The sequence below is a fragment of the Geospiza fortis genome, unplaced genomic scaffold (assembly GCF_000277835.1).
Source record: "Geospiza fortis unplaced genomic scaffold, GeoFor_1.0 scaffold1466, whole genome shotgun sequence".
Classification (NCBI taxonomy): Eukaryota; Metazoa; Chordata; class Aves; order Passeriformes; family Thraupidae; genus Geospiza; species Geospiza fortis.
In genome coordinates this window covers 104,016-128,460 of record NW_005054635.1, presented here as the reverse complement: position 1 = coordinate 128,460, position 24,445 = coordinate 104,016, and the positions used below count along the sequence as shown (strand labels likewise).

General features: G+C 38.6%; 1 protein-coding gene across 1 annotated transcript in view; it reads left to right on the top strand.

The window, feature by feature from the left end:
* Positions 1 to 1,688: 1,688 nt before the first annotated feature.
* The window catches only part of APBA1 (amyloid beta precursor protein binding family A member 1), an 82,742-nt gene continuing 59,985 nt past the window's right edge, over positions 1,689 to 24,445 (top strand). The window contains exon 1 of the mRNA XM_005430446.2: positions 1,689 to 1,799. The gene's annotated coding sequence lies outside the window, so the exon portion shown is untranslated. The remainder of the gene's footprint in view (positions 1,800 to 24,445) is intronic.

The window sequence follows — 24,445 nt, the reverse complement described above, 5'->3', positions numbered from 1 at the left end:
TCAGCAGCCCCCTCCGTCGGGAGATGCTACCGGGGTTTGCGGCCCCGTCCCGGTTTGCAGCAGGGAACCCAAGGGGGCCCGGATCTCCCCGTCCTCCCCGTGGAGCGTGCTCTCCACCCCTCGGCTGGGGGGAAGGTGACATCTGCTGCCATCACGTTCTGCTTTCAGGAAATGGAAGACGTCTTGATTTTTTTTTTTTTAATTTTTTAGTTTGAAAACAATGATTGCCTGAATCACAGTCGTGGTCAGTGCAGCCATGTACATTACATCTGCTTTCTGTAAGGATCAGAGTCAGTAGGAGCAGTCTACCAAGACTTGTTTTACTGCCATCATAAATCTTCTCTTTAAGAGAGATGGGACTGTGGGTCTAGGATGGAAAACTACATCTTTTTGCTTTCTCCTGTTGTAGATTTTTCGGGCTGTGGAATTGCAGTTTGGTTTAGAGAGTGCATTGCAGATCTGGCTGTTTTCATAGCTGCTGAGGAACTAGAAGGCAGAGGTGTTTGCCTGACTCTGCATACATTAAGAGTGAGCTAATGTGGGTGTAGGGCAGATCAGCCGTGTAGCGTTTTTCTTGTCTTTGACATACGTCACGTTACACCAGCTGATAAGAGTACACCCAGGTGGCTGCAGTTTTGAGACTGCTCTGCAGCTGTGCCCCATGGGGTCCCAAATAACTTGCCAATATTCCAGTCATAGTACTCCAGGTTCTGCTGCATTGCTGTTAAATCTGGACCACCTGCACCTGCCTTTGCGGCCCATATCAGGAACAAGCACGTGATGTCTATTCTTCCCAAAAGGTGATGGTGACATAGAATGTGTTTATTCTGTGTGCTGCCAAATCAAAAGTGAGGTGCAGGTTTGCCTTTATGTCTAGTGCTGTGGGAGAAAGGGGCAGGATAGACTGCCCAGAAATGCTGTTCAGGAGGGAAGGAGAACAGTTACTATTGAATTATGTGCATTCATGTGTGTTTACAGAAAAATTAAATGTCGAGTGAATAATAATGGACAACCACAAGAAACTCTGAAAAAGCAGAACATTTAGTGTTGTAGTGTACCTTAGATGAGTGTTTTGGATGTTTAATGAGTGAAATGTAAACCTTAGTCAAAGACAGCTTGCCTTCCTTGGAAAATGTGGTCTGAAATTAATATATCAATGAGCTTTTAGGCCAAACTGATTTCTACAAAGTAATGGTGGTTCAAGGTTGGCTGGGTGCTGTGAATCATGTAATTCATTGCTCTGAGTTTTGGACATTTCTAGTTACAGCTTAAAATGATATTTCTATTTTACATTAGTGCATTATCTTCCCTTAAAATAGCAAATGTTCTGGCTACTGTGCTGTCTTAGCAGATGCAAGGCTAGCCTATTGAAAGGCTATCAAAAGTATTTACTGATTAGCTCTTCAGCTCAAAAATGTAAGAATGCTGGGAAGGTGATTTGGTACATCTACGTAGATAGAAAAGATAGTTCTGGTGTGTGAAGAGGGAGACATGCCAAAGCTTTTTAGTATAACCCTGTTTGGTTATTTAATATGAAATCCTTTATGACAAGTTTGCAATTTCATGTATATTGGGAAGGGAATGCATTCTGGTATTTTTTTTTCATTTTCTTTCTTTTTTTTTTTAATAGAATTGCCTTCGTGTATTTAAAGCATGGGAGCTAATGCTTTAGAAGAGATTTTGTGATACGGGATGTGGTAGATCTTTGTGGATGCCAAAGTGAGAATCTTGTAGTCCACCATGCCCTTATTATTTTGAGGATCTTATATATCTGAAGATTTTGTTTACTCTGTGGTAATGTAAGTAATCCATAACACTTTGAATAAAGGGAGTACTAATTTTGAGGCTAAAATTTGTGTAATCTATCTAAATGGGAATGCAAATGAGAAACCTGAACTCTTTGCGTATGACATTTGAATGGATTTTAATTTGACCAGGAGCTGGCTTCTGACTTCTTTGATACCATTTTAAGCCACAGTCACATGCAATGCTTATGTTCTTAAACTTAAAAAGCCTTCGATATGAGGTCTGTGTGCATCTTTGAAACGTAGATAACATTTTGTTTTATAAGCAGTGCTTGTCAGCAGTACAACCAGCAGAAAAGTCATGAGGGTAAAACAAAATGGAATCTCCTGTTCAGATGCTTGTTTTGTATTTTTAACAGGCCAGTGTAGCCAGTCATTTGCAGTGGTTTTGTTGCTTGGCTTTAGATTGTGTCAGTGTGTGGTGATGTTTATGGCAAGCAAAAGCAGGAAAAACTAATTGTAAGTCCAGAAAACGTGGCTGGGAAAATAAACACCATGTTGCTATATGTATGTGCGTTCAGGGTTAGTAACCAAAACGAATGAACATGCTAAAAAAACAAAGAAAGAATTATAATGTAAAGTTCAGTGTTTTCAAATAGACAAAATGCAGGAAAAATCAAGCTGAGAGCTAAAACTTTTCACTTGTATCTCATGGCCTAGATACTTCAAATTCAGCATTTTTCCCTTGGCACATGAATTGTCCATTATTGATTATAGCTGTTCTGGATTTACATGAGATTATGAATTAAAAGAATCAGATCTTTTTTCTTGAGATCTTAAAAAAGATTATTAAAAATATTAGAGGTGCTTCAGTTTAATACATGTTGTCCATAGGCAGTGTGGCTTGATTAACTAAATCTTAACTTTGAAGAAGGTCTTATTACCATAGGCTTAAGTGAAGCCTTGATAAATGCATTTTTAAATGTGTTTTTCTGGTTTCCTAGAAGGGGAAGATTCCTTCTTAGTGAGAGTTCTAGCAAACAACCCTTTGCTCATTTATTTCCAATAGATTGCCAGTAATATGGATTGCATAGGGGTTAAAGGTTTCTGAGAAACAGATTGATTGGTTTTTCTTCACAATAATGATTGATTGGATAAGTCAGCTACTAAGAGCAGTGTGATAGTATTTTTCTGTTTCTTCTGCACGCATCAATGTTCTGCCAAAAATCTGCATGTTTGTTGCTTTACTGAAGGGGCCTAGGGAAGCATCTTTATTTGCTGCTTTCACAAATGCAGGCACGTGATGATAATGTCTGTCCTAATTCTGAAGGAATAAATACAAAAGCAGTTCAATGGGTGCATGACAGCCGTGAATGGCAGAGGACTTAGCTGAAGGTACTCCAGAAACATAAGAACGTGTGTTTTCACACTAAACCCTTTCTGCTAGAAACCATCCATGTTGACGTGAAAGGAGGAATGAAAGTGCAATTCTGTTTCTAGGGAGTTCTGTTTCTAAAGAGATGCTGCTAGGCAGGTGGCATCTCACCTGGTCTGTCATGTCTCCTGTGGTGATTTCTGTCTAATTAAAAATATGTACTGGGAGAAATTTCCATCACCCACGAGCCTGTGTAAGAAGCTGTGTGTGGTTAAGCGGTGGGGCTTTGAACATCATCAAGGAAGCTGAAATAAATGTATTAGAAGTATTTAAAACAATATCTAGTCTGCATGAGGTAAACCACACTGGGAGCCTCTGTTTTTCCTACTTAGCAAAAGGAGGAGATGTCCTTTGATGTTCTCCAATTAAAATGAAAAATTCAGAATGTTTAAGTATTATTTTTTTTAGCCATATACCTTCCCCTTTGTGTTTTCCAGCCTGTTCTTGGGCTGTTTGGTCCATCAGATCTTGTTCACAAGCCAGCAATTGAGAATTGTGTCTTTTCTTTCTGATGAGCCCTTTCATAAATGCTACTTTCCTTAAGAAGATGACCACCTTGTCACCCATCTGAGAAAAATGTAATTGTAGGGAGTGAGGGACTTCATTAAAATCATTGAGTTAGTCACAACTGAGCAACACATACCTGGAATTTAGGCTGAATCCTTTTGGTGGTAGTTTCTTTTTTCAACTAATTTTCAGAGTTTTTTCAGACTCTTCTGAACCTTTTTTGTATATCAGGAACATGCCTGCTGAATTTAATTTTCCAACTCTGAACTCAAAAGTTGAGCTCAGGTCAGAAAAACACGAGAACAGCAGAGCCATGGAGGCTACAAAACTTGCTCATTTTGGCGAAGCTCATTTGACTACCCTACACTGACTCACTTTTGCCTTATTTTTTCCATTTTGGGGATGCATGTCAGGGTGAGAAATGCCTTTCTGTGTGTATGTGGTTAAGGTGTTCATTCAATATCTAGTATTTATTGGTTTTGATTTGATTAAATATTTTCATTTCTCTGCAAGAATTTTCACTTCTGTACATAACACAATAGCTTTCTGATCATTCTTCTTGTGGCGGTCATTCTGATTTGAGTTTTTTCTTAATAAACATGCTTTCTCAAAACTTGGATGAACAAGAACTGATGATCTGGGTAAAAGGAAGGAGGAAGAAAAAAGAAAGAACATAATGGAAGTTTTTAAACATACACAGCTGTGACTTGGTTTTCCTAATATATGCTCAAGTTTTATTTGTGGATTTTTAAAATTTTATTTATTTATTCTGATATGTAAGTTGCAGTTCATGCCAACAGTTTTAGTGTTACTGTGTATTTGTGTAGTGTCTGTTTTGATGGGACTTTGATCATGTTTGAAATCTTGGTGATTTGGAAGTCTTGAATGTGATTCTTTAGAGTAAATAAAATTAAATTGGGAAAAACATTTTTAAAAGAAGAGCTGAGACTAAAAAAGCTCTTGCCAGTCAGGTGAAGAAGCATGGAGTAAAAGCTCTCGCTCCAGGCTTTTCTCAGGCTAACATCAGCAGAATGCTTTAACTAATACTTCAAATCCAAAAAACAGGCAAAACCAGTAGGTTTTTAATATGTTACTGTCCCAGGTAAATGTTAGGAGGGTGGGTACTGCCTCCAGTGTTGGAAGAGGAGATTGGTATGTTGTTGTATGGTGTGGGGGGAGCTGAGGTTTTTCCCTTCTCTTTTCTTAACAGCTTTCTCGCACCAGCTTTTTTATGATCACAGAGTAATTTGAATTGGAAAGGATCCCTGGATGCCATCTGATCTAAGCTCTGCTCAAACCAAGTGACTGAGACAAGGGCTGCACATGCCATGTTTGTAACTCTTGGCTTAATCAGGGCAGGAAGCTCTTAAGATGGAGTGCTGTGCCTCTCATTGGTATCCAATACCAGCTCATGCAGCAGGTTTTGCTAGAGTCCTGGTGGGATGGGATATGACTGATGGACAGAGGCCTTCCTCCAGCCTGCCCTCCTCATCCTCTGCCGAAGAAGCTGCCCTGCAGAAAGCTGCTTGCTTTGCTGCTGGCATTTGGGGCAGCAGGAGTGTTGGGGCGAAGGGCGTTTACCATGGGAGGGTAATGGTGATCTCCTCCTGTTGAGTGCTGGTTTTTAAGTCCTTCTTACCACTGCCATTCCCCTTAGGAAAGCACTGAAATACAGGTGTGTTTGCTGTATTAGCCAATTCAATGACCTCAAATTTATTTTTTTTAGATGGTCATGATGGAGGAAATTATTGCTCACTAGTTTAGAAACTTATGTTCTTGGTGTGAATTTATTTTGCAGCAGTTTCAAAATTAGAGCACTGTTTTTAAGAAACGGAATATTTATTAAACAGCATTCCTAGCGTATGTGCAATGCAGTCACATTTAACTTAATGAGAAAATCTCTCCCACTAAGAAGGCTGTGGTGAGCTGACAGAAATTTGTATTAAATAGGCATCAGTGCAAAACCAGCCTTTAGCTTTGTTATTCCATTGCATTTTTAGTGGACATTTTAAATACCCTTTCCTCAAACTTGGTGTGTATTTCTGATATTCACAGCTGTTCTGTATTCACCTTTTGTTTCAGAGTGATAAATAAGGATGAACTCACGGTTCTGCTCTTGCTTAACAATTATCATTCCTTGCTGATAAATGATTAAAGTAATCCACTTATGAGATTGTCACAGCATCATTCAGATTTTGGCATCTTAGTTTTATTTCATAACAATGAGAAAATCCCAAAGTCCTCAAAATCTTCCTCTTGTAGGACCAAGCTGCAAGGTGCATGGGAAGGAGATGTTTGAGCTTGATGCCTTCTTGACAGGGAGATGGGCATTAGCCCAGGGGGACAGTGCTGTACTTCATAATATTGACTCTGTATTAGCTTCAGCACCCAGGCTTTAGACTTTTAATTGCAGCTTCCTGATGGTTAGTCTGACTGCTTAGCCCTAGTTCAAAGTCATGTCCAAGTCAGGCAGTTCTAATGCGTTGTATTTTCAGTGTGTCACCCTTTGGCTCATACTGATTCTAGTTATATGCAGTTATAGTTGAGTGTGTACTTAACAGATCCTTACATATCTTTCTATTTCTTTACCTTGGTAAACTGTAAAGACTGCATGTCTTTATTTCAGCTTAGGTTAAGCTGCTTTTGAATGCAAATTTAAAAGGTACATGAATCATTTATATTTAAGAGTAACACAGACTTAATGCTTTGATCAACAATATTTCAAACATATTTTGGATTAAAATCAAACTACACTGTTAAAAAAAACCAACAACCCTAGTATTTCTTGTTAGCTACAGACTTGGTTATTTCTGGATTTGAAGTCAAAATAACCCAGCTTCTTAAACAAATTTTTTTTTGTGTCAAAGAAGGCCAAGTAAGTAAGCTGGAAAGAGAAGAGAAGAATATATTGCTTAGGATGTGTGTGTATGTAATTTTTTTAAAATATAAAGTATTCTCAGTAATGTATCGGATGACTCTTTGGGTTATATTGGTTATCCAGGTGACATGGAGCATCAGCTGATGTCTTCCATTGCTCTGGGTATGACAGTGCCTGTGTCACTGGTGTCCCATTGTTGGCTATCATTGACCAAGGACAGTGGCATTTAGCATTTCCCAAAGGAGATCTGGTTCCCTATCAGACCCTCTTCAGGATAATTTCCCTCCTCATAGCAAGTAGAAGGAGTTTAAGCTGAATGTCGGCATGGAAATATAGTTGTCTGAAAACTAAATGCCAGAAGCACAATTGTAGCTGGTATATAGTTAACATTCATACAGTAGATTTTCAGAAAAGTAGAAAGGTCCCTACTTCAAAACTTGATTGACTTTTGGTGATTCTCTAGGAATTAAAAGTAGAGTGAACAACCTTTTTGTGCATGGAGCAAAGACAATTTTTATATGTCACGTTTCTGGTGTGTAAATTCATATTTTATTGAACATACCTTTTCTTCAGCCACTTTATCCATGAAGATAATGACTACAGGTTCAAATATATTTTTTTCCTTCTAGTATGTAACTGTTGAAGCCTGGACAGTTCACAACTCAATTTTGATCTTCAGTGTTAAATCTGTGTTATGATCTAGTAAGCAGTGGCATCCACAGGCACTGTACTGCAAGTTCATATATGTATACCAGGTATGATATGGATAGCAGAATAGCATGAACAACAGTAAGGTAAGCATTCCTTTTTTGCATTAAGAAACAGAACTTCATTTGTATGTGAAAGAAAGGGTTTTAGCTACTTGCCCAAGAACTTTGTGTTTTCAAATTATGGTGTGTAAAACAGTAATTTTAGGGCCATTCGCCATTTGAAACAGTAAGGGTTATGTATACTTTTTTAGGTATTTTACACCTGAAAACCAGAGGGTGAAATTACAAGGAAGGGATTCACAGGATGGGATAGTCATAGGATCTGACTAATTCAGAGTTTCTTGTGAAGGAAGGAAGAGTATCATATTTTTTTCAGTCAGTTAAAATAATTCCAAAATCAATCTGAAATTTTAGTAATCATATGAACTGTAAAGACTGAAGGATAATACACAAAAAACCTTGCTCTTCTTCTGTTTTTATACTATTCTGTCTCTGTGTTATGCTCAGTGTATCAAAAAATCAGGCACATACCTTCTACCTTGAAGACTAACCTCCTCCAATCATGTGCAAATCCATAGTCACTTTATTTACTCTGCCTGTTGAAGACTCCCTCTCTCCAGTGTATGACAGGAACCCCATGACTTGATGGCTTTTTGCAATATCTTGCACAATTGCTACAGTGTAGTAGTGTACAAACCTTGGTGGCCTCCTTGTCTGTGTTAACTTTTCAGATGTAGTGACGTACGGAGCAGAGTGTACAGTCCTGATAAAACTCACTCCTTTGGGCAGATTTCACTGGTCTTCACCTGCCACCTGTGGCCATTCATGCTCAGATGGGAAGACATTGTTGCCAGTGTAAAAACATCACATCTTTGAAATGTGAGGTGTTGTGCTGTGAAGTTACCTATAATTATTTGCATTTAGTTTGAACAGCCTGTAGTACTGGGGGTTTTAGGAAGGAGGGCTGTGGTTACAGAGAAAAGTTGCTCAGTGTAAAGTGTTCTGCAGCCTCATGGATAAACCCTCCTGTTTTCCACTGGTGTCACCCGATGAGGAAGAGGCCTTGCCCTGTTCTTATGTCTGGTCTGCTTGGACATCAACCAGTAGCAAATGTGAGTTCATAGTGGGGAAAATGTGGGAAACAGAGGAGTCTAGTTGATTTTTTTTTTCCCTCTAGGAAGACAAATTGGGATGTTGAAAGTGCAAAAAAAATCAATCACCTTCTCTGGCAGTGTGCAGGGAGCTTGAGGCTGGCCACAGAAGCTGATTATTTAGGAAAAGAAAAAGAGACTTGATTGAGATTTTCAGTTGTGTGTAGTTCATGTTCACCTGGTCAAACTTCACGAAGCCTTGCAAGCCCTGTGGCTTTTGTTATCAAGTCCACATTTTAGCATCATTTTTGACTGAAGTTATTGGTACAGTGATTACACTTTGGCAGGGAAGTGATTATCAACATAGGTTTTCCATGTTGATGCCTGTCCCTGCTCTTAAAAGTTACATCCTATTTGGAGGAGAGGAGTGGGGAAGGGAAGAGATTTGTGCAAGTGGAGCATCCATCTGGTGCATTTTGATGACACAGCCTGTTGGTGCGTTGTTACTTGCTGTAACCAAGGCAATGCCAAATACGTAACAACGACTGAGCATACAATGTAAAAAGCACCTGCTGTTGTGCCTGAATTACATATTCAGACTGCTATAATTTCTGAAGTCTGTTTATTCTTGCACACTTGTTTGTTAAATGAATATTTTGAAGACGCTTGAAGAACCAATGACCACAGCTGTTTTAAAACAACATCCATGAAATAGGAACTTTTTTTACTAAGAGGAAGGAATCTCCTGAAAGGTCTCTGACATGCTTTCATTATCCAAAGAGCAAATCTTCTAGCTGCAATCCTGCCTGAAGAGAAGATGTACAGGCCAACATATTTAGCTTCCAGTGTATAAATCTTTAAGCTATTTTCTGCTAAGGAGAGACTAAAACATTGGAAGTCTAGGCTTTTGTTCTGTTGCTCATCAGCTGTGATAGGCTTTCCCCCCAGGCAGTAGTTTGTTAATGCTGTTGTAGTGGCTCCCAAGTCTGCTCTTGCTGATAGTTACAGCCTACCAAATGAGCACTGACACTGAGAACTGATGAGATTTTTGACACTTTTGGTTGTGAGGAGGCATTTAAGTGTCAGAAACAAACATGGAGTGAAACTACACCAGTTTTGGTACATGTTTTATGAAATGGCAACAGTATTGTTGGAAATTCTAACCTGGGGACTCAGGGTTGTAGCAATGCCTTCCTTTTTTGTTTCCAGTATTATCTTTATGATCACAGATTCTTCAGTCTCAGACCCAGGTACCTCAGAGGAAACCTTCTTCTATGCTAGTTATAATTGTATTTTCCTGTTCCTAATTGTAGAATGTAAAAATTGCATTCCTCCTTCTAAGGCATAGCATCGTCACCATTCAGCTCCATTTCCATGGCACTTGTGACAAGTGGAACATAATCTCATGTACATACTCTATTTTGCATCTGGTGTGTTTTGTTTACATGAATAGTTTTGCTGTAGGTACTTTGTATTTTACATGCCTTCGGATTGTTTGTGGTGGAGATTTAGTAATCCTTCTTTTTCTCTTCTCTCCCATTTGTATCTGGTTTGTAAGTAATGTAATGTTTTCTATTTGTTCTTCTTTGTCCTGAGGAGATTAATTCTTCTGGCTCCAAATGTAGCCCTGTTCATGACTTCACAGTATGTGTGGTGTATTTCCAAGAAAAACAATGATATAATATATGGATGGATTTTTATATGCAAGGGATCAAGGTTAGAAAAAAGCCTTGCAAAGGATCTTGTGAACCTCTGTTGGAGGTTTGGGGAGAGAATTGTGTTTAATCTGAAAGCATATTTTTCAGAAAAAACCACCACCTTTAGCTGTTGAAAATTATTGGACAGTCATGACAGGGTTAGTGGCAGTATGTTAGAGTTTAAAAATTGACAGATGCTTGACTATTCTGAACAGGGAAACAGCTCGGCAGTCCGCAGTTTGGAGCCACTGGCCTAGAGCATCTAAATAAATCTTTGTTATGTAATACTTGGTAGTGGGTGGTGACCATTATGCATAGCTCTGATATATCAGACTCAGGGAAAGTCTTTCCTTTTTCTGTGGCCTTGTGAATTTATGGTCAAAGTAAGAAATTTTTCTTAGTTTTGTATTTGCCTCTTTTGATTAATACAAAATGTATTGTTGGGATGCTATCTCTGTGTACATGAATAAGATGGCATTTGGTTTTCTTCTGCCTTGCTGATTAAGGTGCTTAGTGAATTACAGGAACAGAAGACCTCATTGTGCCTGGCATGGACAGTTTCTCTTGTTCTTGTCTGCATATCCAGTGCATGGCACTTTTGTAGTGTCTGATCAGCAAATGAAGTTATGCTGTTGTTGCTGCTGTGATTCTACACTGCTTTAGGTGAGGGTTTGGCTGGTTTATTCAATTTATTAGGAACAAATGCATTCCTGTATTCTTTCTCCATTTTACCTGGTAAACCTTACCCTGTCAAAGAAAGAGCTGCAGTAATTTTGGGCAGAAATTGGGTAGTCTACCCTGTGAAAATGGCATTTTGTTTCTAAATTTAAAAAGGTGTTTTGTTTGTTTTTCCTTCAGTTCTTTACATTTGAGGCATGATAAAAGTCCAAAGCTTTTAATGTGTCTTGTGAGGAAAAGGTTTCACTCTGCAAGATTTTTTACCTGTTTGAAGAGAGTGAACAAGGAGTACAAGAACTGATTTAAGAGTAATGAGAATCTTGATAGCAAGTTTCTAGTGTTGAAGCATGTCTTGATATTGAAGCTCTTTGCTTTAAATGCACTTAAAAACTTTTGAACTCTGACTAAGTTTTGTGCATTTTACAGCTTAGGTTGCTTGTCTTGTACAAATAACACATAGATGTTCACAGGGCAGGAATGATGCTTAATAATTTGAGGAACAAAATGTTACCTCCTTTTTGTTAGTAAAGAGGAATGATCTTACCCTGTAATCATAAAAAACCCTGGTAGAAACAGTCTGAATCAAAGCTATGTATGCTGAGGAGGATTTAACTGTGAATGATATGGTGAGATAGAGAAAGAACTAAGCATTGGAAAAAAAACATCTCAACACTGATGTCTACCAGACTGTGAAATAATCTCCCAGGGAGTAAGGGAAAATACATGTTCAGAGAAGTGAATACTCAGTGGTGCAAGGGCTTCAGCAATACTGTAGGGAGCAATCCTCAGCTTGAACAACCTCTTTCAGAGTGATTTTCACATAGTTTTGGTTTTACCACCCAGGATGAATTGATCCTTGAAACTTATTTAAGCAACTTTTCTTCTTTTATTTGTCACTAGATGTAGTTTTCTAATGTTTTTTTCTGTGAGGACAACAATTTGATGACGTGGTAAATTATTTTGAACTTTATTTTTGTCCTTGAAACAGCATTCCATGACTCTTTCACTTGTCAACTTTTTTAGGATGATCTTTCAAGTTTGAGTAAAATACAGTAGAGTTTGGGAATGTACCTTATCTGTTTGATCTTACAAAGCAAGATCAGGTGATTTTAGTGTAATTGCATATGGTTATGCTTTGTAGCGATTTTTTATATTCCTCTGCAGCGGATTGGAATGTTTTTAGCAGGGATCCCCTCTACCAATGGATCTATCTTTGATATAATTTCACACATTACTACCACAATTTGTGCCACTTGCCTTTCCTCCTTCAAAAATACAGGGGAAGTAAAACCTGTAAAAAAATCAGCTTTCATGTGTCAGGACCAGATGGATTCACAGTGAGTGGCAGAGGGAGTGCAATCAAATGCTGGGTGTAAAAGATTTAGACAAAAATAGTAAAAATTAGACAAACACTCTCAATGAAATAATGACCAACATGGGAAGAGGGTTAGTTAATTTATTTGAAGGTGGTAAAACAGAGATGGATGTTTCAGGGTTAAAAGTGTTGGGAAAAAATAATTGTAAATGTTGTGAGTAACTGTAATAGTAGCGATGAATTAGCAGAAATGCTTCTAGGGAATAGGTTTGGAAAATTCTTTATGGGATTTGGGAGTTAATATAGTTTAACAAAACTCTTTTAGCTCCTGGTTGTTAGATTTTCTTTCCAGGGAGAATGTAATTTCTAGCTGAAGTATCTTTGGTGGCCACAGCTACCTATCGAAAGAAGGTGCTGTGTGTTTGTATGCAAATGTTTTTATGAAAAGGTGAAATAGATATTTTGGTTGCAATATGCCTTGAGCTATTTTAGAACATTTCTTTTTTCTTCCCCATAGGAAGTTCAAGCAGTGCCACTGTAACCCAGAGGATTCTTGCTGTTGCTTCTCTCCAAATCTTTTTGCTATGCTGTTAAAATCTGACATTGTAGAAATGTTTGTTAGGAGTAGAAGAATTACTAATATGATTTCTGTATTGCTGTAATCATCCTGACTTTCATATTCCATGTTACCCATCACTGTACTACCTTCAGCACACAAAGCAGGCAGTGCTGCCTGTTGCAGGACCACAACTTGCAGCAGACTGAAAGGCAATAATCAGGCATCAAGGCTGTCTCCATTGAGTGAGTGCTGAAGTTTTGATTGCGCATGGTGTGACTGCAGTTGTATGAAACTGGGGTTGTGGGTTCAGTGCTACTCAGAATTGAGGAAATCACTGTATGGCATGTCACTGAATTACTTGATTCCTTGGATGTATTTTGCTTGCAAGTATTGAGCTGTGTAAGAGGTTGTACATTTTGTTTCTTCTTCCCTTACCCCTTAGCTTTTGCAACAGAGGGTATTGAGTCAGAGCTGGAAAACCACAGTTTTCAATAAAGCACCTTTTACAAAATGTATACAGCAGTTACTGCTTAGTTTTATATTTTTAAGATCTTCCTCCTGCTTTTGAAATCTGTATGAAATCCATTTATTTGACAGCCCGTTCTAGATCTTTAGAATTGGAATAATGGTGAAGTAGCATGCTGAAAGTTGTGTAGTCCCCATAGCTGTGTGCCCATGTGGGTTGCTGGCTCTGGTGTGGTGCCCCAAAAGACCTGCTGCAGCTCTGACTTCTGATGTGAAGCCTGTTCAGTGAAACAGAGAAGTTACATGCTGTCCTGGTGACCTGCCTGCCAGCTGCAATTTGTGACTGCTCTACTTCTGCTGTGCTGTGTGGGGTGTTTGAAGGCACCAGAAAATCTGCCAGGAGCTCTCAACTTCTGGGTTTGGTTCTAAGTTTGATAGGAAGTTGTTGATGATGTTGCTGCATATGTAACCTAGATCAGAAGTCATTGAGAGAGTGGTGAAATGGTTGGGCAGCTCAAGTGCCGAGTTTGTGACTTCAACCGGCATACTAATAATGTTAGCTTTATCTTTTCAATAAATACAGAACGTGTAATTAAACAACTTCTGCCTGATGTCTGGAGCTTATTATTAAGGGATTTCACAGTCTTCCATGACTTCTGGTAAGACTCACTAAAGCTTGTGCAGAGGTTTAACTTAAATCTGTATTATTTGAAAATAGTACAAATACCTGAAAAATACATTTTCTTTGTTTTCTTTGTGTGTAAAGCAACAATAAAAAGCAATGGAGGTGACATTGCTGCTTCAGTGTTGGCAGAATAAGGAGAAGAGTAATGAATTGATAATCCTCTTTGTGTGGGAGATGACCTTTTTAATTTAAAGTAGCATTTAGTTTATTTTGATAGTAGTTATTACATTGCATGCTTCTGTTTACATTTTCACTATCTGCTTACTCTTGAATAGCTTGTAGTAAAGCTCTGTAAAGCCTTTTTCCAAGCTATGAATAGGTTAGCTGAGCATGGCATTGTGGAAGCCATGGATAATAGCTGAGGCTGTGCTTTTGAGCCTCAACATACAAAATCTCTGAGGTGGAAATTAGTGGGAGTGAAAGGTATTATCCAACAGCATATTTTCTGAGCTTAGCTATATCTTACCTAAATGAGTTTTTTTTCCTGGGGATCCCAGGATTGCAAATCTTCAGATGTTTGAAAAAGTAGGAAGTAGAAATGTCTAAGAGTCTTAAAGATTTTTTTGACTTAGTAGATCTCACTGTTTTGCTTCTAGCAGAACTAGCCAAGTCCCAAATAGTGATTTTTACCTTCTCCAGGAATCTAGAAGAAGCAATGTTTTTAATAAGGAGAAAACTATTCAGAGGCATCTGATTTAAATCTCTGTAGCTTTGCTCTAATCCTGCCATTAGCACAAAACTGTATTCAATTTTGTGGATTTACTTTTATTTAGAATAAACTGGAGGTCCCTCCTTGCTGTGTAATCCATATGCTTGTTACTTACACTGTCAAAGGCTTACTTGGAAACTGAGCTGAGGTGGCACAGGGGCATTGTGGAACTCAGGAGAACATGCCCGTATTCTATTTGAAAGAAATTTTGCCATTCAAGTTCCACATTTCTGCTCTTGTGTTGTTTTTTTTTTTTCTGTTTGTTTTGTTGCTTTTGCTTTTTATGTTGCTCTCAAAAAAGAAATCTGTGTAAATAACTTTCTTCCTCCCCCTTGTGAGCTGCAGGTAGACCATACTCTTTTTATGCGCGCACTGTCCTAACAGAATGGCTTGGTTGATGTATGATTTTTTTAAATTTTGTTTTTTCAACTTTTGTTCAGCCAACCAGACAAAACCCACCACAAACAGAACTCCTCCAAAACTGTAGAAGCTCGTAAATTTGGACTCTAGGCAGCTGTTTAAAGCCAATTTTTCTGTTAATAAGGTATTTTTTACTGTGAGCAGTTAAAAGTTGTTCTCCTCTAATGTGGAGGACATTAGCCTTGCCTCAGGCTTATAAAGTTTGAGGGAATTAAAAAAAATCCTTATCCAGATCATATTTGTGGGAATGTAGATAGATTGAAAAAATTTCCTGAAACGATAGTCATAATAGTTTCCACGTAAATGACTGAGGTGTTTAAAATTGTCTGTCTTTAACAATATGGATGTATTTTTTAGATTATGCAGAAACTTTCAAAAGCTTCTAATTATTATTTTGATTGTTTACTTTTAAGTTTCTACACAATTTCATCAGTGTTTTTGGCATTAATAAGAATCATGACACCACACTACCTTGTGCAGAATTCATCAGGGATTTGTTCATCTGGGACAGAATGTATAGGTTAATACAAAAGCTAGCAGTGCAGTCCTGTGTGTTCTTTTGGGATGAAAGAGGCACTATTCAGCCTTATTTTCTGGCTATCTTTTTAGCTTCTCCTGGGAGGTAATAGGTGAATGGGAAAATGGTCTTTCAGTGAAGTGACACTGCTGCATTTCTGTACTTGAGTTGTGCTCTTATTTGGTTCCTCCTATGCTTTATCTTTTGCTTTCTATTATAGCTTGCTGCTACTTTATGGTCTTATCAGAAGTCAGAAAATTTCTATAGGCAGGTTACAAAATTTAGAAGAAATCACTTCTGGAGTAAAGCCAAACAGGAAGATCATTAATTAAAGAAGTGATTATTAAGTAAATGGATTCTGTACACAGAGAAGGAGCTGAACTTTTGGGTAGTGTGATACTTAGAAATTTGTACAGAATCTCATAAAGTGGACCTGCAGTTGAAAATGTTTCAACAGGCAAACCGAGTATCTTCCCATGTATGGCCTGTAACCATGTTGCCTGCCTCCTCCTTTGCCCTGGCATCAGCACCTGACAAGAGAAGGTGGGGCACCTTCTGTCCCTGCCACACTGGTATAGAACTGTGTCAGCCCCAAGTGTTTAAAAATCTAAAGCTTTTTCAGTATCTTAAATAATTCAAAGCAGTAGGCTGTCTGGACTGCTCACTTTCACAATACAGTATATGTTTGGAGATGAGTGAAAGTGAAGTTATGAAACCTGACACAAGGGTGGCTAGCACAGTATAGATAGAAGAGTGCTGCTATGGGGAAGAACTTCCGTGAGAGGATCTGAGAGATTTGTCTAATCCAAAGCCAGGACTGGTGAAATGAAGGGAGGCTGGCATTGAGGATCTGTGTGATGCACTAAATACAGCCATGGGTCTGTGATTCCTCTGATGCTTTGCAGAACACTCATAAGAAATTACACAAAGGCACAAGGAACCTGATTTTTGTAAGATTCATAAGGATTTCATAATTCTGCTGTTCTTACACTGGTCTGTTGCTTTCTTGTCCACTTCCCATATCCTTACTAGATATCTCCCTAGAAAGCCAGGAAGTTGGTCATGAAGGAGAAGAGGGTGAGGATAGGGTCATGCCAAAGACCTGCTGAGCTGTGGGCCTGGTCATGCCATGTGTGTGTTGGCCTGCCAGCTGCTGCTGGACCTCCCCCTTCACCTGCTGGGATTGCTTCTGAAGCTTTAAGAAATTCCATTATCTTTGAGACTCTCATAAAATAAATTAAAAATTGGCCAGTGACTAAAAAAGTTAAGTGTGAGAAATAAACAAATGTTTAATCACTTATAACTATTGTTTGTGGATTAGCAAAACAGCCTACCTTCCAGCCTCTTTAATCACAGGGTGTTTTTTTCCAGTGTAATGTTATTTATAGGTTGTAATCTTACAAGCTTGAGTGGCTCTTTGTTTTCTTTGTGGTGAACAGTAAGTGAAAATCAGGAACAGAATATCTTAAATCTTTAATGAAGATTTAATTGTGCCAGCATTTTTTTTGAGTGGTATCAACTTCAATAAAAACATTATGTATACTTCACATATATAATTTGCTCTGCACAAAACTGCTTATGAACAAATATTAATTTTATTGTTTGTGCTTTATAAATTCATTCTTGCTTATGGCTTTGATGATTTGGTAGTTGCATTCTCCATAGATCTTTAAAGAGTTGCTGCTATATGAAGTACAGAATTCCAATTACGTTTCTAAAAAGAGAATTTAAATGTTTTGTTGTTAAAAACTATTTATTTCTCATTCTCCATAAGCTAAATGTCAGACCATGATTACTTAATTTTGCTTCTTTACTTCATTTTTTCTTTCTGTCTGAAGTTATGTTATGATTAATTGAATAAAATGTTACTGAAGGAGATTATTAGAATCCTTAGGGGACTGTTTTTAGTTTCAGTACACATCATTTTGCAGTTGCAGTCATCTTTCATAGAAAGGTCATGCAGCTAATAGTAGTATTTTTATTTGCCCCAACAAGTGAATGAGCTCCTCAAGAGAGTAGTTTCAGTTACTTCAGAAGAAATGCAGAACTTTGTGATAATCAGAACTGATTTTATTGAAAAGACCTTTTTCTTTTTTTTCTTTCTGTTCTCTTACATTTTTCACCAAATATTTGAAATAATTTTGAATCCTTGCTATCACTCTCACTATTGTGTGACTGCTGCTATAGTGGCAAATAATTGAAAATAAGGGGTTACAGAGAGGCAAACTCATCTGTTAGAAATAAATTTTCAAGACAGTAGATTGATTTCGTGTATAACCTTTTCTCTGAGATAAAGTAGAATATAGGCTGTCAAAATTGATGTATTAGCACATCTTAGTGGAAAGGGTTGGCATTTTCAGTTCTGTTTGGTATTTTGTTTTCTGTCTTGGATATTATTGTCTGAATTGACAGGTGATTGACAGACAAAGTAGTCTTTGTTATGGCTGACTCAAGAGATTTCCATTAAAAGCAGATTAAAGATGGCAGAATTAATCTAATTGTAGTGAGTTACTCTAGTTTCATTTTTAAAAGGATTTTGAATGTAGTGTTTTATTTTATCAATATATGATTTTATTATTCTGTTGACTTCTGTATTTTTAATTTCACTTCCTGAGGGAGAATTGTTCAAAGGCTGTGGTTTATTTTGATGATTTTTTTTTACATGTTTTCAATTTTTTTTCCTCTGATAAAGGTGAGCTGCAAAGGTATCCTCTTACTATGAGTTGAGTCAGCTTTTTTTTGGTGATAATTTTTTTTAAATTTTAAATTTAATATTTTGCTTCACTTCATAGAAGGTTTCCTGATAAGCCCCTGGTCTAAATTTATTTAATTTTTTATTAGTTTGAGTGGCAGTGGGGAGAGTCTGGGTGGATTTCATGTTGTACTTCCTTTGAAATTCATTGTAATCTCAGCTGTAAAACATAGTATGCAATCCACAGAGAGGAATCTCATTATTGAAGTGGAAACCTGCATCAAGGTTGTATTTTCAGGATTTGACAGTAGCACTCAAGATTTTCATCAGAGGTTTGAAAACTAGAGTGGAGAGGCAGCAGTCTTGAAGGGGATCCACCAGGATGTAGGAGGAAAAGAAAACTACAGTGAATATTCAGAGAGGATGGGAGGTGCCCCTCAGGAGGTGCCAAAGCAAGGTGCATGGAATTGTGGGGAGGGAGCAGCTGGATAAGTAACAGGTCTGCCAAAACCTCTGTGGGGATTGCAGCTAATGCGAGATGGGTTGGCTGTGAAGTATTGGTACTGAAGGGAGGTGCTGAACTGAGAAGAGGAATATAACCTTAGGAGAGGTGCGAAGTACTCAGTGTGGGCTCAGGTAATGTATCCGGTTTGGCATGCTGTGCTGGAGAGAGCTGATGAAAGTTTGAAGGAGGGTCGTGGAAGTCTCTAGAGGACAGGCTGAGTGAAGAAGGAATCCCCACAATTAACTGGAGATTGTTTAAGCTGAGGAAGGGATAGTGTGTATAGAGCACTGAAAGTATCTTAAGTGAAGAAAGAGGCAGCAGGCAATCTGTTCTTGGTTTGGCAGGACTGGGTATAACTAACCAGTTTGTCCTGAAAAGGTGAAGAGTCAGATGAGAGCTTCCTAACTGCCAGCAGTAAAAATATCAAAACACTCAAATCTGACTAAGTAGCCATGGATAAATACATATATCAGAAATGTAATTGGTTATCACTGATGCTTCAGGGACAGGCACATTTATATGGTAATGTCAGATGGCATCTCAAGATATGACTCAATGATTGCTGAGTTTTTGATATGCTGTCACAGAACTGCAGTTTGATTGGTTTTGCAGGCAGGGGGGTAAATCAGTGCACTTGGAACCACCACCTTTTTTTTGCAAAGTATCTATTTTCCTTTTTTGTTCTCCATGCAATATTCTTGCTGGTTAGTTCCAGACCAGTTTGGAAGAAGAGACCATAAAAGTAAATAAAACCATTCATTTTTTATGAAACTGCTGTTGAGATAATGGGAAAATACTGACTTTCTCCTCTGAAAAGAACACAAACTGAATTTGGCAGTTGCCAAAGCAACTGTGTGTGTCAGACCAACAATGTTCATGTAGCTCTGGACCCACTGTAGATTGTGAGGGCCACCTGTGCCCTGGGGGGGGGGGCATCAAGCATAGCACCACCAACCAGGCAAGGGAAGGGGTTGTCCTGCTCTGCTCTGCCCTGGTGGAACAGGCTCCCCAGGGAAGTGGTCACAGCATCAAGCCTGACAGAAGTATTTGGGCAATGGTCCCAGGCACATAGTGTGACTCTTGGGGTGTCCTGTGCGGGGCCAGGAGTTGGACCCTGTGATTCTGATGAGTCCCTTCTAATTCAGCATATGATTATATGGTTCTTTTTCTTGCCTGATCAGAATTTCTTCAGGTGTTAGAATTAATTTTGGTTTAGTAGTAATAGAAGATGGTTTAGAAGACCAAGACTAGCCAGACATAGGGATTTGAGTTTCTTTTGATTTATCTGAGCAATAGAATTGTTTTAATTCATGAAGTGGTAATCCCAAGTATTTGCAGAAAAAGTACCTCCTTCATAATGCTCATATACTTACTTTTATGACTAACTTTATAGTTCTTTACTCCATCCATTATTTTTCCATTTTTGCTGATTAGATATCATATGTAATCTGTAGCAGATAAAAGAAGAACCATACAGAAAATACCAATGGCTTTGTCAAGTAACCACTGACTTCCAATATGTAATTTAGATGTTGAGCTGAAATGTTGTGGCATACCCAGCAGGTATCTGTAAAGGGGGTCTGTTTACAGTTTGTGGTTTTAAGGGAGAGCTGTAAACACAATGTAATGGCTTCTTGTTTACTGGTGATTTAAACATGTTAACTTGTATTAATTCTGTATTGAATACAAGCTCCCTCCCAGGTTAGTTAATAATTGTAATACATCTGAGCACACTCTATGCAGATAATGTAGGGGGAGTGGAAGGAGTATGGCTTTCTTGCTTTTCAAGTAGATGTGAAATCCCAGAAAGCTCAGATCACCTGATCCTCTCTCTGTCAGAATCTGAAGCCTCTGTGCTTGCCTATGCCTGTGTTAAGTATTTTCACCTGATATGCATCCTGTGGGGTTGATAGTCTGAGAATCTTTGACTTGTGACGGAGCATGAACTGGATTAGAGCACATTTGTACTGTGAGCACTGATAATGGATTCTTTCCTGCCACTTCACTTTTTTCTCTTTGAATGCAAGTTCTGTGATGCAATTTAAAAGGACAGTAGATGTTTGCAAATTAATGAAGTCAGCAACACCTCAAGCATTCAGTAACAAGTTCTGCAGGCTGATGGTACCGTTGCTCAGTTTTCCTGAGTGTTTGTCTCTAAAATGAGCTCTGCTCGTGCTTTCTGCTTACTGAGCCATTCTACATTAGGGATAAATGTCCAACGTAATTCCCAGAGGAAGTGAATAAATTTGAAGGAGATAGGTTTGGTGCAAAATACTGCTCTATATCTAAGTAATTGAGAATAGCAATATAATTTCATTCATGTCACAAATAGCATGCTGGGCCTGAGAGAGCAGAAATGGAAATTGCTTATGCAGGGAGAGTGAACTGCAACATGTTGGGTACTAATATAATACACAAATCCATTCTGCTCCAATTCTTACACTGTGCCTTTCTGTAGTATAACATGGGGTCTCAGTATAAACAAATGGCTAACCTAATCAGTCTGTTTCAGCATTTCTGTTTGTTGAATTTCCATCCAGGTTGTACCTTGGCACAGCCTGCTGCCTGTTGCAGTGTAATGTTTGTAGGGCTTTCAGATGGAACAGTATAGTTAAACTTAAGAAAAGTTTCAAATTGGAAGTTTCTTTGAGTACAAAAGCAAAACAATAACATATTAAATAGCACAAAGTAAATGAGTACTAAAAATAAGCAGTCAGGAATTATTCTTGTTCAGGACTTGGGTTACACAGACTGATAGAGCCTTCAATGCTGAATATATGTAGCTATTTCCCTTTGACTAACATGTAACAGAATGTATTCTCTGCCCTTGTCCATGAAGATGTGTTTACAGAATTTAAAACGGATGCCTAATTCTTAAGCAGTAAATTCCAAGATACAGTAGTCTAGAGGGTGTCGAAGGTATTTTAAAATATGCAGAAAAGAAGCCAAAATAATGAAATCTATGCAGGTAGGTATTTCATTCCTCTGAGTTGTATCTTTACCCTGATCCCACCTTTATGGGTCCTTATAGGTTTTATTAATTTTTTTGCAAATTCTGTACTTTTCTTGCCTAGTGACCTTTATCTGAAATTTTAATTTTGATCCTTCGGAGGTTTTGTGTTCAGTGCTGGATTGGTGCATAAAATATAGACCAGAATGATAAAACATTGCATTCAGAAAAATAGTCCTCAGTGTATTTCTGATGTGAGAGCCAAAGAGAAGGAAACAAGGAACTTTCACAGCATTTTTCACAGTGCTGTATTTAAGCTGCTTCACACTGAAAGTATTTCAGACTAAACCCCTTGTATTAAAGTATATTAGTAGTATTATATTCTCTATAGTGTCTGTTTTTAGGACAGTGTAATGCCTGCATTAAAGTTCACTAGTTTCCTTAACTGATATCAAAAATTGCAAAACTCATAGAAGGAAAGGATAAAATAAATGTGGGCTCAAAATGATTTGATTTTGAATTCTGAAAGTTAATTCTAACTTTGGATTTCTTTGTAATTCTATTAGGTAGAATTAGACTTCTTTTTGCAATTCTATTAAGGTAATACCTTGTCCTCTAAGGCAGCTGTAGGTAACAAGTACTGCAGAGCAGCTCTAAGAGATTTTGGGAGTACTAAAGATCATGGTTTTTGTGTTCTGCTGCATTAAAAAAAATGCAGAGAAACTCAATTTTAAAAAATGCAAAGTATCCTCCGTAGCTGTGATCATGAAACTTGCAAGAACCACAAGAGTCTATGGTGGCTTGTCTGTGCTATTTTTGAATACATTATTTATTGAAGGTGTAATGGTTTTGCTTATTTCATATTCACACATTTGGTAGAAAGGTGTCATTCTTAATGTTTTGAGTGTCTTGTGTCATTAGAACTGAAAGTCTACAAAAGTCCAAGCAAAGGGCTCTTCATTTACATTTTATTTAAGACAGCACTAAGTAAAATAGAAATGAGTGTAGATAAGAATTTTGAGGATTTAAATAGCCAATGTTATTGTTGTATAATAAGCCAGGCAAGGTGATGTCAGAGGGTTTTTTGATTTATTGCTGGAGAGTGGCCTGGAAAATGGGCTTTCCAGTGCCGCAACAGTTGGCAGATTGAGAAGACCAACAACATGTGTGTCTGTCTTGGTTTAATACAATTTAAAGAGGTCGACACTTCAAAATGAGTTACCTCCCCTTAGTTTCAACCAGGCCCTTTCCACCTATTAGAAGAAATACAAGTAGATTTGTAAGAGTCAAAAAGTAGCATTTACTAACAAGCAAAACTGCAACAAGCAAAAAAAATACAGTAAATAATCACGCGATACAGAATTTCTAAGTCTCACAAACTTCCTCAGAACAAAGAACAACCTGAAATGATGGAAATACCCCTTCCAAGATGGCGCCTGCCACAGGGAGACAAAGGGAAAGTGGCGCCAGCTTGCTCCCCTGGGATGGCACTGCCCAGGAGGCAAAGGGAAAAAATATGGCCACAAACGCTCCGGGGGTAAATTTTTTTATTTACTCACGTGAAGTCAATTTCCCCCTGTTATTAAAGCAATATTTGCGTTAAAGTGAGTTGAATATATGTCAATACTGTTTTCATAATTATTATTTTATTTCACTGAGCTTGTGGCAGATTGATGTTCCCTGGCTGCCATCTCTCTGCCTGTCTCTCGCTCCTCCTCCTCACTAGGATCCTGAAGAGAAAATAATATGGAAAGGTTTGTAAATTGACATAAAGAGCAGGATTTCCAGTTGCTGTCATGGGCGAAGATTTGATTTGGGGAAAATTAATGTATTGCCAATTAGAATAGGGTTGCATGGTGAGAAACAAGGATGAAACATAAAGCCACTCCCCTTGCTTGGGTCACCCTCAGCTTTTTTCATGCTCAACATTGCCCCTTCATTTCTGACTCTTCCACCTTCTCTTTTCTGGAGCAAGCCCTGCACCCCATCTTGACACTGCAGCTCAGGAGGGAAAAGTTGAGGTAGTTTCTTCTTAAATTATGACCCAGATTTGGCAAGTGTTTGTGCTGTGAAGCTTAGAGCCTACAATCAGTTATGGCAGTGGGCAGCTGAAGAGCTCTGAGTAGCCCTAGGTTTGCTTAGGGGATGCACAGTTGAGGGTTTTGGGATTTGGTAGAGGAGTCCATTGTCTGTGACTCTGGGCAGGGTCTTTCAGGGAGGTGACAGGAGAAATACAGGCCTTGGGACCAAAACGGTAAAAAGTGTGGTTTATTGGAAGAAACCTAACAAGCCCCCCAGCTTGGCAGGAAATCTAGGGAAGCTAATGTGCTTGCAGATGGTCCTTCAATACTGTCATCCGAATGCTTAGGTCTGTGGTTGGCAAAGCCCCAGCACCTGCTGGTGCTGCACGTCTTGTCCGGACATGGACTTCTGCTGTCCCTGCTGCCAGCTGAGCTCTCACAGAAGGCACCCGTCTTCCCCCACACATGTACGTGGATAGGAGGAATTGCCCAGTGTATGACCAAAAGAGTTACTTGTGGGGTGAGGACAGGAGAGAACAGAAACGGGTTGTGTCCATTTTTCTTTAAGTCTGTTATTTTGCAGAGTTCAGGTTCCTCTGGGCAAAACAGTGCAAAGAGAGCCACACCTTCATTTTCTATTATGCATAAATGAGGCTAAGGTGAGGAAAACCTGGACCGTGATGGTACAGAGGCCACCCTCTCTGAGACATGGGAAATGTGTGGGGATGGGAGTTGGCTGCACTTGCCATGGCTGGGAGCCAAGGGAGATGTCATTGCTGCTCAGCAGCCTTTGGCTGCTCTGTTTTGTAGTCACTCAGATGGTGTTGTCCTTCTGTTGTGGGGGACCAGACAACTCTCTCTTGCTT